The 17,952-nt window shown below is 55.1% G+C and overlaps 1 protein-coding gene across 9 annotated transcripts in view; it reads right to left on the reverse strand.

Moving 5' to 3' along the window:
* Window positions 1-17,952, reverse strand: part of LOC108551485 (bromodomain adjacent to zinc finger domain protein 2B) — a 160,400-nt gene that overhangs the window by 100,471 nt on the left and 41,977 nt on the right. For 8 of the 9 annotated variants that reach the window (XM_017905671.1, XM_017905674.1, XM_017905673.1 and 5 more), the window contains exon 2: window positions 15,070-15,129. The gene's annotated coding sequence lies outside the window, so the exon portion shown is untranslated. Of the gene's footprint in view, window positions 1-5,213; window positions 5,283-15,069; window positions 15,130-17,952 lie in introns of those variants that run through there. The other variant, XM_017905672.1, reaches the window with a different exon arrangement.

The following is a 17,952-nucleotide window of genomic DNA, read 5'->3' on the forward strand; positions in this document are numbered from 1 at the left end:
TCGAGCAGAGTAGCGAGTCGGCTCGAGACGAGCAGTTAATAATCGTGTGTCAGAGAGAAAGAGAGAAAGAGAAGACAGAGAGAGAGAGAGAGAGAGAGAGAGAAAGGCTAGGGAATTTCCGCGTAATTCCGTGTCGACCGCTCGTGCTCCCTCGAGTATCATAGCTTCCACTCTTTTAAACGTAAGATAGAGAGAGAGAGAGAGAGAGGAAGGCTAGGGAATTTCTGCGTAATTCCGTGTCGACCGCTCGTGCTCCCTCGAGTATCATAGCTTCCACTCTTTTAAACGTAAGACACTTAAAGAATTGTTTTTCCTTCCCTTTTCTTTCGCTCTACTCGTTTCCCGCTTTTTCTCTTTCTCCTTCTGTCTCTCCCTCTCGTTGTTTCTCTCGCGCGTAATCGCACGACGCGCGATTCAACACGTGGGCGGATGACGAGGAAAATGGGGTACCGAGCTCCGCTTCGTAGCGGTTTCGTAATACGATTCCTAACGACGAGCCGAAGAAGAGAGACAACCCGAGGAACGGTATTCGCGATCGCGAAGAAGAAAGAAAGGTTCCGGTTGGTCGGGAAAATTCTTCGACATCGATACCCCGTTTATTAATAGCGGCGCGTAATAAAACGCTGGAGCGAGCGTAGATTTCGAAGGTAAATATTAATATATGTAAATTCCTGAAAACACGCGCGCGTATCTATTATATACTCGAATATATATATAAATATATATATGCATGCGCGTATTCGGTATTAAATAAATGTAAATTTACGAGATCCATCCCCGCGCGCTCGCACCCCCACCCTCCGTCAACACGCCGCGTTACTATTTGTACAACTTATATAAATCACTCGCGCGATTCGCGCGCATACACCTGTTGTCACGGGGGTCGAATAAACAAATTAAACAAACGTAAATGTTCGTACGTTCGCAATTATACGCGATACGCTATGCCGCAGCGGCGCCATTCCGCTATAAAAATCCCCGCATTTCGTCTACGTGCACGCGCGCGTGCACCGCGGAGCGTAAATTCGCATTATCCTCGTTTAATCCATAAACAAGCGTCGCTCGTAGGAATAAATTTCGGCTTTATCACCGATCGCACCTGCCGCGGCCGAGTTAACGCATCGAAATGTCTGCCAAGTCGCGCACGGGAGAAACCGTACTCATCCCGCGCGTATCGCCGCCGCCGACACCGAAAAACGCGAGCCGGTGTGCACGCGAGTACGCGCGGCGATACGTCGTAGGTGAAAGTCCAGCTCGGTCTCGATTTTATCCGTTTCGTCGATTTTGCGCGATTTAACGGAAACACGCGCGGTTCACCCGAGCCGATGGACGAGGGACGCAACGCGCGCGACTCTTCTCCGCCGAGAATAGCATTGTCCCGCCGCTTTTCGTCGCGAACATCTCGAGCATAGCTGACGGACACAACCGGTCGTTCCGAGCCACGCGTCCATCAACCGATACGTATACCGATACACGCGTCGATAGCTCGCGGACCAGCCGCGCATACCTGCCCGATAAATCTTCCTTGGCACTGCTATCGGCCTCTGGTCGACCGTAATAATTTTATTTACGATACCGCGTACCGAACGCGACGGCCGTCGTCGATGCCGTCGTCTTCGAGCCTCGCTCGCCAGCGAAACACACGCGCGTCCGCTCTATCGAGACACCGCTAGTGCACCGTGCAATCGAACGCCGACGCGAGCACAAATTCGACGCGAAACCGGGAAAAATCGCACCGACGGATGAAAATGGCCGTTTTACCGAGAGTCCCGCGTCGAAAAGCATCGGTAATCGCCGATACGACGACGTTGACTCGCGATCGGCGCGAAAATGGCGACGAAAAGCGGAAAGACAGCGAAACGGCGCACCGATTTCCGGTTGCGTCCAGACTCGATATCCTGATTCGAGGACACGTAAGCACGCGAGAAGCCAGGTTACGGAAACGCGCGGTACGATTCCGTTAGCGGATCTCCTTTCCTGTTCCCTTCGGTTTTCCCCTCTCGCGGTCGCGCGGCTCGAAACAGCGTAGGCAGACGGAGAAAACGTGGGGGCCAAGCCGTGTGTAACACGAACGCTTCGAGAAATGTCGTCGCGATGACTCGACGTCGTCACGGAAAGTCCGACTTAACCTCGATCGCCGCTAGATCCACGATCCCTCCCTCCCCGCCGCGCCGCGGAGAGATAAGGAAACTGCGAGCTGGCGTGCACGAGATTCTTGCCACGCTCTCCATCGGCTGGTAGATCGCCAAGTGGACTGTTTCTAGCTTCCAACTCGGGACACACCGTGTGTGTTTGCGCGCAGCTCGCGTTCGATCATGCTCCGCTTTGGCCGCGCCGGCCTCCGCTCCGCGAGTCGCGACGGCCGCGTACCACGACAGATCCGTGAACCAACAGATGGAAAATCCGCGATCGAGTTGTTGCTCTAGAGCCCCGGACACGCAGGCGACATTGTTATTTTCGGCCGCGTATCTTGCCAGATCTATCGCCCGGCGCGAAGTTACGCGCAGATTTACGCCGGTTTCGCCGATAACTGCCGCGAGCGTATTATCGCCAACTTTTCATTTCTCATTTCCAATTGGCCCGTGCCGATGTCACGCGATTTTGGATAATCCGCGAGTCACGACGATTATCCAAACGTCTCATTGAGATCTCGGTACCTCGATTTTTCCTGGTTCACGCTTTTCCTACGTTTTCCTTCTTTCGAGCGACTCGACGCGCGGATCGGTTTCCGAGAACAGCGAGATCGAGGTGGCGCGACATCGATTCGTCGAAACGTTACGGAAATTCGGAAAACATCGAGAGGATCGAGGAAAAGTTGGGAAACAGATGCGTGCCTTCGCTGGAAATCGTTAATTCTCGGATCGTGTGCGATTTTCGAGAAACAACGATGAATCGACACGCGATTCGATACCTGCCACCGTAATGGCTTTCCTTCGTTGCGCGTTTGAGACACCAGATTTAAGAACAAGATATCCGAAGAGAGAAATAAATCGGTTCGGATTTCGTTCTGATCTACCATCGAGTCATCTAGCGTAACGAAAATCGTTTGAAATCGGCAACTGAACGGACGGAATTCGAAACGGCTGGAGCAAAGCTCGCGATAAATCGGACGTCGAGGAAGGTGGAATCGGAATAAACGATACCGAAAGGACGCTTGTTCGCGATCGGCGAACGATCAAAGGCACGATCTGAGTAGGATCCGGCGCGTTAAACGATATCTCGGTGTATGCATCCTCGCGAATCGAGTTGGAAGCGATTACCGAAGCGAGACGAGCCTCGATATCCATTAGATCTTAATTTCCTTTTCGGGAGATAATGCGTGCGGCATTATCTCATCGAGATAAGATTTGGTCGGACGCGTAGGAGAAGGGTGGAATGGATGGAAAGAGCCGGTTAGCCGGTTCGCGGATCGATCCGGCCGATCGTCGGCTATTTACTCGTGGCGATCGACGATACGATCCGCGAAACGCGAGGAGAACGCGAGGAGAAAGCTCGCGCGGGGAAAATAAAGAGTCCGGGGGACGTCTGGGCGCTTGTTGGTCGGAAGGTGCAGAACCGGAGGCGCTTAACAGGAAAATTAATAGGTGGCAACGAGGTGCGACGTACGCGTCGTGGAATAGTTCATTGAAAGGCTCGCATAGTAAATCGTTACGACGAAGCCGTGGTAACCGTCGAGCTTGTAAACACGCTTAACTCGCCGGGAATACCCTCGTAAAAATAACTCGTCCGCTCGCGCGGACTTTCGAGCCGAGAACGAGGCGCGCGCGAGGGCCGAGAGAGAGGAAGAGAAAGAGAAAGAGAGAGAAAAAGGAGGAACGTCTTCGTGCCGATGGTCGCTGTACCGATCGCAATTACTCGAAAAGCAGGCGTACAAGCATCGGTGAATGTCATTTTGACGCGAACGGGTTGACTCTCGTTTTGCTCCACCGCCTCGATGGCCGCTCGTAAAAACGAGCGTTTATTTTTCCAACGGATAGTTATTAAGATTCTTCGGTGGCGTTTTACGAGCCCCGCTAGTACGCTCGAGTCGCTGTAATTCCGAACCGCGTATTCCGCCGCGTTGGTTTCTCTTAATCGCGAGGACGGACGACGATTAGTCTCGATATCGCGCGATACCGAGATACCGGCGTCCGATACACGGTTCGGCGTTGGAAACATCGGCGAAACGCTGGTCTGGGTCGTCGATCGCTCTAGTTCAGGGTCGATGGATCGGTCGCGATCGAGGATCAACGACGAGGACTTTCGAACGGGGATCGCGACCGCGAGAAAGGAGCGCAACGACGACCGATATGGAAAGGAAATTCGCTCGACTGCGCGGATCCGTTCGGCGATGATTTACCGAGGCTCGCGTGGATCCTTTTGCGCAACGATCGCGATCGCGCGCCGATCGCGAGACTGGATTAGTTTTATACTTTGCTCGGATCCGCTCGGATCCGCTCGGATCCTTGACCACTCTTCGGTTAGTCGTCGAAGAAACGGGAACCAGGGTTACCTCGGTTACGATTAGTTTTATACTTTGCTCGGATCCTTGACCACTCTTCGGTTAGTCGTCGAAGAAACGGGAACCAGGGTTACCTCGGTTACTTCCGCGATAGTACTGCGATACTTGCACGATACTTCCACTTAGGCGACCTAATCGGGCGTCGGTACGTCACGCGTACCTGTCCACGAGTGCCCAGCTGATGTCAGCGTACGAGAGTGACGTCAACGGCCTGCGCGATCTCGGTATCTCGGCCATTGCGACGATTCGCCGCCACGATCTCGAGTCGCGAAGAAAACGCGAACGCGTAAACTCGGAGCGGAAAAACTCGAGTCGCGCGTGCACGTAACTCTCCTCGTCGTTGGACAACGCGTCGACGTCGACGTCGACGACGACGACGGACGAAACCGATGCCGTGTTCCGCGTACTTTCTAGTGGCTGCTCGCCCCTCTCGCTCGCTCTCCCTCTTTCTCCCTAATCGCCGACAGGCAACGATAACGAAAAGAACGGATTTGCATAGAAACGCCTGGCCCTCCGCCATCCTGCGTTCTCCGATTAAGCCACGACGGTACTCGATGGCCAGCCACGATTCTTCGAAACGAACAGCGGGAATTCCCCCTGACCGGGTACGGAACGCTATAACCAGGGTGTACTGAAATTAACGGTCACGAGGCGCTCGCGATGGGAAAGTTATCGGGCATTAGAAAGTCGATGATCGCTCGCAGAGGCTTACCTGAGCGTATTACGACGGCCACCACCAGCCGCAGAGACACCGGATTCTCTCCTTTGTCCACGGATATCGCGATCCTGCACTGAACGTGCCTCGCTGCGCGCGTCCACTCGCGCGTCGATACGAAAGACGAGCGATTGATCGATGCCTATGAAATCAGCAGATAAGATTAATCGGCTGATTCCGCAGATACCGCCGCCGCGACCGATCTCTAACGGAGAACAGATAACGGAAATGACTGCTCGCCGCGAGTACGTGCCCTTTCTTATTCCCGACGCGCGTCCGCGGACGCGGTTGCGAAACGGTGCAGAGTGAATCTCGTTGCGAATTGTTCGCGTACGGAATGAATGGCGGGACAGGAGGAAGAGCGCGGCTCCGTAGGTTGGAAATGGCAAACTGTCGCGCTAAAAGTGCAGACCAATTAAGATGGAGGAACGAGGAGAGGCGAACGACGGCGTGTTTCCCTTGTGCAAGAGGCCCGTAAATACCGTGCATGCAAGACCGCGGCTATGCGATTACCGTTGTAACTTTTCTTCCAGTGCAAAATGCAGATATTCGAGAGATTACATGGTAGACGGGCGAGCTGGCACGCCAGCACGGAACGGGGCTTCCCCGCGCGCGTGTGGCGCAAGTTTCCTTCGCTTCGTTCTCCGCTTCGTTCGACGCTTCGCTCCGAGTATCGCGAGACGATGACGACCGATGACGACGATGTGGCGTTGGCGACACAGCGTGGATCGCACGCTCGAATCCCGCGATTCGCGGAAACCGCGACGCTGCGGACGCGTTCGCATTCGCGTTCGCGTTCGCGATGGCGATGGCGATGGCGACAGCGTCGAATGGCGACGTTACGCGCCACCGTTCTTGCATCACCGCGATCAACGTTAACACGCGATGGTACCGCGCGCGGTTATTATCGAACCAGAGGCTAGTCTGGACGCGTAAAACGAGCGTGTACGCGATCGATGATCGCGACCAGTCGGCACCGCTGACGCCGTAAAATTCCAATCGGTTCGGTCGTTACACGGATCTACACAGGACTTGCAAGGGACGCCATTATAAGTTCTGTGTAAGCGCGATCGGATTCGTCTCCGGAAGCGAACCTCTTCGATCAGCCGCGTCGCTGTGGCAAGAGTCCCCGAGATGACTCGAGCCACCCCGCTACCCTCTTGGTCCACCGACGCGGAATACGCGAAGAGACGGTTCGATTTGCCCTAATTTCGGGATCCGACGCGATGTCCGATCGGAATACTCTCGCGGACGGACGCCGTGGACGTTATTAGCGACGTCGTGCGTCATCCACGCGGTTTCCTCCAGGCACACACCGGCGAAAAGGTCACCGCGAGAGCGTGTGTAGACACGATCGACGTTCCCTCTGATCCGTCCACGTACGTATACGTATTCGTTGGCGAGATCACGAGAACGGCTCGTTCCCGGCTCAACTGCAGCTGCACTTAAGCCTCGGCTCCCGTTCCGCGTTTCCGCATTGTCCGCCATTTTTTCTCGTCGATCTCTCCGCCACGATTTTCTCGCCACCCATTGTTACCGGACGCACACGCTCGTGGACCTATTTCTTTCGCTCGTATCCGGCAGCTCGGCGATCCGCGCCGATGGAACGACGGCTTAAATCCTCGCGCGTGTAACCGTCGCGTTGGTCGAAAATCGCGCGATCCTCGAAGGAGTGGAGAAAGCGAGGAGGTGGTACACACGCGTGTGCGTGGCGTCGCGCTAACCAGCTGACGTTTCGGAGGAATCGTAACGACGTAGGCGCGGCGGGAGAGGTGGGCAGACGAGAAAAGAGGAACCGCGTTGGAAGACGGAGGGGAAAGAAGTCCGAACGCGAGGAACGGCAGATGTAAACGAGAAGCTTTTACCTTTAATGGATTTGCCCCGGGGCCATCGAGATCTTCGGGGTTGAAAATACTCGGCAGTAACGAAGTTTCGTAACGAGCAGCGGCGCTAGTCGCGCGCACTCGACTGCGCCAATTTAAATTCGAATTGCACTCGCCGATCGAAGCCGTATTAAAAGTTGTTTTCGACGGCGAGGAGCAGCGCGGCGCGCCGGCATGAATCTTCCCCCGGTCGATCCTTGCCAAGCGTTCACGCTAAAAATGTAAAAGCGTATCGCGCGGCGCGAGGCGTTTTTCGTCGCGGCTCCATCGAATCGCACGCGCTCCAAAAATATGCACCGACGAGCGCGCGCTTTGTCTCGCTCGCTCGTTCGTTCGCTCGCTCGCCACCGACCAGAGCTCTAATCGAACGAGAGAATTCGCATACGTGTAGTGATCTCGCGCGAGTAGGGTATTTTAACGAAATTAAGAGAGAAAGAGAAAGAGAGAGAGGGAGAGCACGAGCATTCGTTAAAAATTACCGAGACTCGAAGACGACGGCCGATATATATTCTCGGTGGGAAAATTATTCTCGACGGGTATTCGTGAACTCGGTTGAACTTTCGGCTGAATGGTTGGCGCTCATGGTTGGCGCTCATGGTTGGCGCTTGTGGTCGACGTATCATCGAAATAACGTCGATTCGATCGGATCGGAAACGTCGGGGCAACGCGAGCGGTATATAACGCGAAACGCGTAGAGATAGCAGCCTCCGCGGCTCGCGAGAGACAGACGTGCATACGTGTGCACGCGGAGTCCGAGTACCACATGTCCGCGATAATACGTACCAGAGAGCTGGGGCGAGGTGGACACGCGCGCTTGCTTCTTCCAAGGATCGGTATCGGCGGTCTTACACGCGTCGCGACAACTGGCTAACGACACTGCACGTATAACGCATCACCACCGTAGTCGAACACCGGATCATCGACGCCGAGAGAGCTCGTATCACTGTGACGGACAACCTCTTTCCACCGTTTCTTTCCATTGAAAGACTCCCGGCGACGACTACCGCGACTGTAACGAGAATATCGATGTAGCCGCGATGCACCCACTTGCATCGGGCAGCGGATTAAGAAAACCGTGGCGCACGCGATTAAACGCGCTGTACAAGGAAGTATAATAATTGCGTAGGTACCGAGCGACGTTAATGGAACGTCTTGCCAGCGGCTGTAGCGCGATCCAAGGGACAGCGTGTAATAAACGTGTACGGTTTCTCGTTCCCTCCTCCGTCCTCTCGCTCCGTCTCCCTGCACCTTGCATCCTCGCCGCACGATCGCTCCTTCTCCCTCGCTCTCGCTCCCTCCTTCCTTTCCTCTTCTCTGTCACCGATCTCTCATTCCTGCACCTCCTGCTCTGTCCTTTTCTCCCCCGAGCCACACGGCTGTAGCAGCAGAGTCGTTCGTCGTCGTTTCTCCGTCTCAGACGTACCGCGCGCCGCTTGCACTTCCTCTCCGTCCCACTCTCGCAGCAGGCGTATGCCTGCTGCACACGCGTGTACACACGAACGCGACACCGTAGTACGGTTAAAAGGCGCAGAGACGAGAAATCGCCTGCGACTGGATTCCACGAGCCGGCCAACAGGCCACAAAACTTGGCCGAGGCTCAAAAGAATCGTCTCCTCTTATTCCACCTCGCTCGTTCTCTCTCTTTCCACGCCCGCCGACCCACGGTTACCTTCTCGCTCGCTCGCCTCTGTCTTTCTCTCATCCACGTTGCATCTTCGTCCACCACGCGCACCACCTTCTTTTTTTCCTTTTCCACCCGATCGCGTCGTCCCCTTCCTCCTTTATCGCGTTTCCTCCGCACACTCGAGTCGTCCTCCTCGCCAACGCCGTCACCGCAGCAGCAGCAGCGCAACAGCAGCACCACCACCGCCGTCACTCGCCACCTTTTGCATTCTGCACCGCCGAATTACCGCTTAAGGCTGCCTCCTTTTCGACCACGGTTATAGATTCTCCTCTCTCGTGACGAACGATAGGAAAGAGAGGAGGGCTGCGAGGGACGCGACGCGCGAGATAACTGAGTTGCTACCGGCCACGATCGGAGAGAGCTCTATGCGATACGTTCTAAAAAACCAACGAAATTCCGCGCGATCGACGATCAACGCGCGCGACCGAGACACGATTATCGTTTCCTCTCTCTCGCTCCGATGGACCGATGGCGCTGGACCGATGCGACCGAACTATCGTATCGCGGATACCGTTTCTCCTTGTCTTTCCCTCCGAAGGCCATTCGACGAACGACACACGACCGAAACGGTATCGAGGAAACGTATTCGCGCGAGAATATCGATTTGGCAAGCGTAACGGCCGAGGAAATCGAAGCTTACGTAACCGACCAGAAGGGAAGTCGAAAAAAAGGACGCGAAAATGTATAGCACGCCTTCCGTAAGCCGTAAGCTAGTCGTACACCGAGATATATGCACCTATGCAACGCGAAACTTAAACACAAGGATCGAATTAGCGGGGTTTAATCTCGCGCGTCTGATCGGCCGTAATTTCCCCGTCGAAAAGTCAAAGATCAGAATTTAAGTCGGCTATACGACGCGAGCCATTGCTAACTGCGAACGCAGCGCCAATTCGTTGCGCGCGCAGGCGCACGCGGCCGGCGAGCCAAAGTCACGGGGGAAAGCGCGTAGTTTCGTATCCGTGTCGAACCAACCAACGAAATAAAAACGGATTTATCAGAGACACGCGTGCGATTAAAAAGCACTCGTTACTCGTTCGTTCGTTCGTTCGTTCGTTCGTTCGCCACGTCTCTGTAATTTTTCGCTTATCGATGGCCGGCGATATTCGTTGGAAAATAAACGGAAATAAAAGGAAAAAGAATCGGCGCGAAACGCCAAGTAAACAATCGTACGATTCCGAGCGAGACTATCGCGGCGATTTATACGTCGATGATTCTAGGTTAGCACGGAAATTTGAACTCTACCGTTTCGCGTATAATTCTTCCGCGCTTTTTATCGTTCCGGTGTTTTTCGCGATTCGTGCTGGGATACGAAAATATCGAATTCGAGGTAAAGTATCGTAAATTCGACTCGACCGTCGTTTCCACCCAACTTTGTTCGAAATAATAGTGGGAAGGGAGGACTCGGTTTTCGCGGTTCTCGCGGTTCGGGAACGATCCAAGGAATGTCGCGCGTCGAAACTTAATAACGCTTTAATAACGGCTCCTATCCTATCCTCTCTCTCTCTCTCTCTCTCTCTCTCTCGCACGCGCGCGCTCGCTCTTTTTCCTCCTTTCTCTTTTCCTTCGCGGCACGCCGATCAAATTGCTGACAAAACGAGTCTAATACCTCGCTCGACGGTTCATAATGGATGCGTTGGCCTGCACACCTGCTCGAGGGCAGCGTTTCTACGTTAAGAAACTATAAAAAGCTACGTGCATGGCCGCTCGAGGGTACGGGCTTTCCTCCTCGCGTAGCCGCCAGTCAGGAAGGCGGAAAATTATCCCTCGAAACTTCTCGGCCGTTGTTTTTCTTCCCTCTTTTCCGCCGGCATCTAATTTCCTCCCGCCCTAATCCTCCCACCCTCGCACGCCCCTTCTCTCCGACCCTCATTCGTGACCATGTAACGCGCGCGTACGTGATCGCGGCGTTTAAAGGACTCGCTGATTTTGGATCTCCGCGAACCGGGTAAACGATAATAACAACGATAACTACCCCTCTCGATTTTACCCGGTCCGCTGCTACCGGTTTATTACGTCCTTTTCCTCTTTTTCTACCCCCCGTTATCCATTACGCGCCGTGTAATTCCGATGTATCTATCGATCGTCCTTCTTTACCTCGACGGAGAAACGAGACGAAGCTCTCGAACGGGGTAGGCGTTTCGCGCGAAAATCGTCGTCGGAACGCGGTTTCCTCGATACGCACCGCCGGTATCCCGACACGGGTCCCACGTTTTCCCCGAGGAGAGCCGATCGGAAGGATGGAAAATTATTCGGCAAAAGCTGCTCCTTTCCCCACCCTTCGGGTTAGTCCCCGGTATTTCTCTCTTGCTTCCCAACGAACGTTCGCGTTCGTTCGCCGTCGAACCTGTCCCGATTGCCCGGTGGTGCTGCCGCTGCTGCTTCTTCCTTCTCGTTTTCGTCCCGGGCAACCACGGCCGGTTCTCTCTTTCCCCACGGACATTCGGGTTCCATCGTTTTCGCGTGTGTACGTGGGCAAGGCGCTCGATATTTCAGGCCGTCGCCCACGAGAAACGCAGTTCCTGGGGGCGTGTTCCGCACTGGCATGGTCGACGCTGGCCGGCCGGCGTTACCTCGGTTCGTTTACACCGAACGTAGAAACGGAGAGCTGGCATAATTTCCGGCGGAGACGGTGGCGTGCGCAGCTAACGCCGTTTCATGCGTCCGCAACGATTCCACCGGTTCTCTCTCGCGTACCTCGTCCGGCCGCCGCGCCGCGCCACCGCGACGCGCCTCTCTCTCTCGCTCTCTCTCTCTCGCCGGGTCGCGTCTCGCGTCTTCTCTCGTCCCGTCACTCCCCCGTCCCTCCGGCCCTCGCGCTCGCCTCTTTCTCTCGCGCCCGCGTCTTTTGCCACCGCATCGACTGTGTTGTCCGCTCCGCGACTCGCCGCGCGAGTCCGTGCGCCTTCGTCTCTCGCTTTTAAGGTAGCCCCGGCGCGTAGTATTCGCGGCTCGCTGCTCCTTCCCAATTAACCCTTTGGTGACACCGCCGCGCTCAGATTAACTCCGCTAGGCGCGCGCCTGTTCGTTTCGTTGTTTCGTCGGCGAATACGCGTAGCGTGGCCAACTTCCGAGAGCTCGAGCTGACCCATTGGATGGCTCAACTTCGCGCGAGTAACGCGTAATTAAATACGGGCTCGGGACGACGAGATGGGAAGCGCGATGCCTTGTCTCTCGAAATTTTTCTATCTTCGAATTTTGCCAAGTACGAGAAATATACGCGAGGATTAGCGTTTCGGTCGAACAAATAATACTGATAAAAACGAAAAATTAACCGTACCGACTTTGAGAATAGTCGACGAGGGAGTAGCGTAATGCGAGATGTTCTCTGGTCGGGAGTTAGAATGGCCGAATTCGTGGAACGACGTAACTCCAATTCTGGGAAACACGACGAATAACACTGAACTTGATCTCTTCGACGTTCCCGTCCCGTTGATTCATTTTCGCTCGCGAGTATACGAACCATGCTAATTCATGCAAATACGGGAGTGTTTTTCGGCGGTATGCAAATTTAGACGCTTAGGTACTGTCCCCGCGAGAAAACACCGGGAACACGAGGAACGGGCAGAAAACTGGGGGAAAAACGTCGGCGAGAAGTGGACGATTAAATTTTGGCCGATCCCTTCGGTAGAACGTTACGCAAAGGCGTAATTCCGATTAACTCGAGGTCGAAGAGCGCGGCAAATATGGCGCGTGAGTCACGATTTCGGAGCGTCTACTCGTCCCGGAACGTATCCGAAAAGACGGACCAGTTACCGATGCGAGTCGCGTCGCGGTGCACGGCGACACGCACGGAGCGCGAATTTTAAAACCGCTTCTCCGCGCGGCCAGTGTAAAAGACACGGGAACCAGCGGAAAAACAAAGGGTAAAAAGTAACGAGAGATTTGCATTCGGATACGAAGTGAATCGCGAGGTTGGAATAAAAGTGGCAGAAACGAGAGCTACGGAAGAGAGAAAGAAGGCAAGAGGAAAAGATAGAGGGCGAGAGATAGCGAGAACGACGAACTCTCGTTAAATGCAAAATTATTTTCCTTCCTCCTGCTTTCTCTCTTTTCCCCTTTCTCCGTCGAATAATCAACGACGGAAGGAAGAATAATCGGGTAAATTATTACGAATTGCGCGATAAATCGGACGATCGCGGCGATTCGAGGCCTATAGACAGCTTTAAAAACGAAACGATACCCGTCTTACAGATTTGCTCATCTCGCGGGTATCGCGGAAACGAGACCGATTCGTTCGTTGAAATACCACCGTTCTCGTCGGTTTCGCGCTCGGTCTACGACGGAGATCGCCTTGTATTAATACGAAGCTAACGGAGCAGAGATATAAACCGATAAAATTTACTGTAACCATAAAATATTTTACGCTCCTCCAGTCGCTTAAGATCGTACTTAGCCCGAGTTATCTGCGTCGTAAATTCGGTCGCTGAACACACGGGAACGGAAGGGACACGCGGTGGACGCGGAACGCTGGAGAGAACCGACCTTCCCTCTGTTCGATTCGCCGGCATTGGCGAAAACGTGGAAGGAAAAACCGACGGATGACGAAGGTGGAAAGGCACGGGGATCGCGTGGCGTACGCGTAGCCGAGGCATTTGGTTAGGCCACGGGTAACGCGGGAGAAAGACGGGCAAACTCGTGGAGCGAGCTTACGCGCGGCGAAGACAGAGGGAGCGCGACGGGCAGTGGGGGGAGGGGGGGAGTGAACGTAGGTGGAACGTTCGATCAGCGACGAGGCGGCCGAGTCGTGGAAGAAACGCGTCGGGTTGACTCATTCCAGCGAGTTCGCGAGCACGCCGGCCTGTGCTCTTGCTGCATTTCCATGCGCAAGGTGCAGCATGCGCGTACAGTAATCACTGTGCACGCGTATCTGCGTTCGTGCCGCCTAAGAAGCTCAACTCTCCGTTGACGTCATCCCGGTGACAAATTATTCGACTCGCGGGAGTTCGACGTGCCCGCGGAACGTAATGCCGCGCCATTCGTTGTTCCATTTTCCGCGGTTTTTCTGCTTCCTCTTTCCACGATTTATCAGCGAGTCGGAAAGACGGGCAGTGGAGGGGGACTAAGAACGCGCGGAGAAAGCGATCGAATATGGGTTTCCTGGATTAAGTTGCATACTCGGCGGAGGTTGAATAACCAGACCAGAGTCGTTCGAGGTGTTTCACGTTAAACGGTAGTTAATACCGGGTTCACACCGCTCGCCAATTGCGATCACTGACGGTACGAACGTTTCCGAGAACGGTCAGTGGCGAGGTACGAGCACCACGACCAATACCGTTCGCTCGAGAAACGGTGCATCGAGGGGTCCCTGCTGTTCGCCAACTTAACCTATAAACGTTCGCCAACGGTTCGCCAGTCGTTTCCGTTCACGGACGACTCGCGAAATGCTCGCCAACGATTTCATCCAGGCGATAAACCCGGCGCAACGCGCGCGAATCCAGCGAATCGAACGAATCGAACGAATCGAAAGCAAAGTTCGACGCGGACTATGAAAAATCGTCTTGGTCGCGAAAGCATCGCGCGCGCTTTCGTCAACCGTCCGTAATACGCGAATTTTAACCGGGATTTCAACAACCCGTCGACGCTTTCGGCGGCCTCCGCGACGATGATCGAGCACGAACCCAAAACGATCGTCGATGCGTGAAACGACGTCGATCGAGTTTTCTCGTACAGATATAACGAGGCTGCTGCCACGGCTAAAGAAGGGGAGCGCTGGGTGCGCGCGCGAGCGTACGCACACACAGGCACTCGCGCCCGCGCGGCGACCGACCGGCGATGAAGCGGTAGTCGCAGAAAGGGTTGCCGAGTGTCGAGCATATAACGTACAAATTATACGTGGCCACGGAACGGGTGATTTACACGCAACAAACGAAGCATGGAAAACCGTTATCGCGAGTTCACCGCGGTAACGTGCTAAGTATCCATCGAGAAACATCTGATAAACTTAATCCGATCGTCTCGCGGCGGTCGTTACCGTAAGGATATCCAAATTTCAGGTTCGCGGAGTAGGCTCGAAAACTACTTTCACCGGCAGGGTAAACTTCCGTAACGAGAACCGATACGCGCGATTAACCGGATATCTGGTCGGAGGGTAGAAATTTCCAATTTAATAAAAAAGAAAAGAAAAAGAAAAGAAAAAAAGAAGAAAAAAGAAATAACCACTCGGATGTTTGTTTAGAAAATCGAGGTCTCGAGATGCATCGGAAATTGCACGATGACTCTACACGCTCGACCTATTTCGCAGCGCTGCCTATAACGGTTGGAAAATTAACGATTTCGAATAACTCACCCTGTACGCTGTCAACATGGTGCCGGAACCTCTTAGGGACTCCCTTCGTCGCTCCAACTCCTGTGGAATCGAAAACAGAAAGAAACGCGTGTTGAGAAGGCACGGGCTAACGGCGCGATAGTAAATCATAGCGTAGCGAGCGGAACGGACTGGGAAAAACGAATAGAACGAGAGCGGACACGCGCGTTGCACTTGGCTAAATCTTCGCGTCGGTGTGCCCTCTCGGACCGCGTTCGAAACCGAACCTCCGTTTGACAGCGACGACCCCGCTCGCAGCGCCATCTTTCGACCGTGCGATTTCAAAAGTAACCGAAATTTCCACGATTAGCGTATATCCGTTTCTCCGTCCGCTTCCACGCGCTCGCGTACGCGCCGCATTTACGCCGCATTTACGCTGCTCGTACGACGCCGAGCACGCGCGCGTCCGTACGCGCGCCTCGCCTTATTTATAGTTCCCGGTATGTCCCGCGGTTTTAAGAATTCCTCGAGTACCGTACGCTTTGCGTTGTCTCGGTTTAGAACGCGCTTTAAACACCGACGCGACATTCCCTGTATAATTACCCACGAATCCGCGCGTGCACGCAAGAGCGAGTGTACGCACGCCGCGTCGTCCACCGACTCGTCGCGTACACGATTCCGCGTATAAAGACTCGTTCGGGCATAAATCTCGTTTACCCGAGGTTGCGAGGTAGGCGCATAGGTGTACGTACACACGCGGGTATTCGTGTGCTCGCGCGGAGCCGATCCTCGACTCGGCGAACCATCGATTCGCCGCATGCCCGACAGCGTTACTTTTGTATCGAGCTACGCGATCGCGTAACGCGCCTACGCACACAGGCGCTCGCGTTCAAATAATTACAACCTTCTAGAAGAGCGAAGCGACGATGGAGGAGGAGACGGAGGGGGAGGCGCGCGGATGATAGTGGCGGAGGAGGGGCGGAGTGAGAGGAGAAAGGGGACCAAACGAGCCACAGTTTCAAAAAGCATCCCACCGATAATATCCATATTCCCGGCCATCGAGACCCGCAGAGCTGCGCAAAATTCCAGACTCGCCGCGTTCTCTTCCGTCCCTCTCTTTCCCATCGCATCTCTTTTCCCCTCGTTTCGTGTCTATCTTTCTTCCTTGCCCTGCGAGAAGAGCGGACCGCTGCCGCCGCCGCTACTGGTTCCCGTGCTACGCGCGGCATCGCCGGCAGCGACGATAATATAAAGCTCGTCGTTCTAGCCGTCGCGGCGCTAGGCCGGCGACGTGCGGCGGGAATCGCGAATACGCGCGCACACACGCGTGCAAGCAGGGCGATCCAGCGACGGCGACGGCGACGACGACTACACGGCTATGCGACGACGCAACGACGAACACGAACTCGAGTACGGATATATGCGAGTACGACATCGGAGACTGGGAAGAACACAGACGCACAGAGGAGAGGACTAAAACGAGCATATGTATCCACCGCGTGCGTCTCTGCTCGCGCTCGCGCTTTTATCCCGCGCGCAAACAAACACACGGCCACGGTGGAGCGACGCGGCGCACACGCACGCATATACGATCGGACAAAAGATAATCGCGGAGCTTGCCTGTCGCGTCGGCCGGCTCTGGCTATACCCCTGCTGCATGCACTCGCCGGACCAGCCGTCCAACCAACCGATATCAACCAACCGTCCGACCAACGAATATCAACCGACGATCCAACGGTGACACGCGCGGAGAGAGGTCGTGGAAAGCTAAAGGGGCGAGAGGGCCGAGACGCGGAGAGAACGAAACGATGAGATACGCGAGCGAGAACAGAGGGAAAACCGACGATCCAACGGTGACACGCGCGGAGAGAGGTCGTGGAAAGCTAAAGAGGCGAGAGGGCCGAGACGCGGAGAGAACGAAACGATGAGATACGCGAGCGAGAACAGAGGGAAAGAAAAGGCGAGAAAAGAATTCTTTTTCTCTCGCTACCCCAGCGCTCGCTAGCTACCGCCTTTGGCCGTGTGACACGGAGAAAGAAGACGCGTAAACGAAGAGAACGTAACCGGTAGGGAGAAAGGGTGACCGAGAAGAGAAGGAAAAAGAAGCGCGCGCGGAGAGAAAGAAAAAGAGAGAATGGAGCAGAGCGGAGTAATAGGGAGAGAGGAGCCGCCGGTGTACGTGGGGTGAGTCGGCGCGGGAACGAGCGGTTTCGTGGGTCGGTGGGTGGACCGGGAGAGAAGCGTAGCGGACCGAGATAGAGCGCGGCAGAAGCGGTGGAGACGCGGCGGAGAAGCGGAGAGTAGGAGGCGGAGGTAGCAGCGAGGTGGGACGAGGTTGGTTAGGCGGACGCGGCGGAGCCAAGAGACAACGACGACGAACGCGTAGTAGAGCATAGGAGAGGAGCGTAGGTACGGCACGAAGGGGGTGGAGGCGCAGGGGAGGACGGGGAGACACACGCTGTGCGAGAGGCGCTGGCTGAGTTTGCGAGCACGCGCTACTACTCTTCGAGGCTCGAGTTCTATCTGGCCGTGTCCCTCGTTCTTTCCGTGCTACGCTATTTCTTTCTCGCTCGTGCCCTTGCCGCCACTGCTCTCTCTCTCTCTCTCTCTCCGCTCGCATCGGTCCCTCACTCGCTCTCTCTTCTCGGTTCGCGCGGTGCGCGTATATATACCGCTCTCTCGATCCTCTCTCGCTTACGCTCGTTCTCTCGATTCGCTCCGTTCGTCCTTCCTTCCCTCTGCCGCCGTCTTTCTCGTTCGACGCGCGCTCGTTCTCTCGCCGTTTCTCCGCCTCGCTCTCTCCTCTTTCCGCGTTCGCACCGTCCGTCGCCGGGCTCGTTCGTGCACTCGCTCTCCCCCTCGGAACCCCCGCTAGGTTCGTTCCTGACACTCCAACCAGCCGGCTTCCCTGCCCCCGACCGCTCT

The sequence above is a fragment of the Eufriesea mexicana genome, unplaced genomic scaffold (assembly GCF_001483705.2).
Source record: "Eufriesea mexicana isolate 0111107269 unplaced genomic scaffold, ASM148370v2 scaffold4231, whole genome shotgun sequence".
NCBI lineage: Eukaryota > Metazoa > Arthropoda > Insecta > Hymenoptera > Apidae > Eufriesea > Eufriesea mexicana.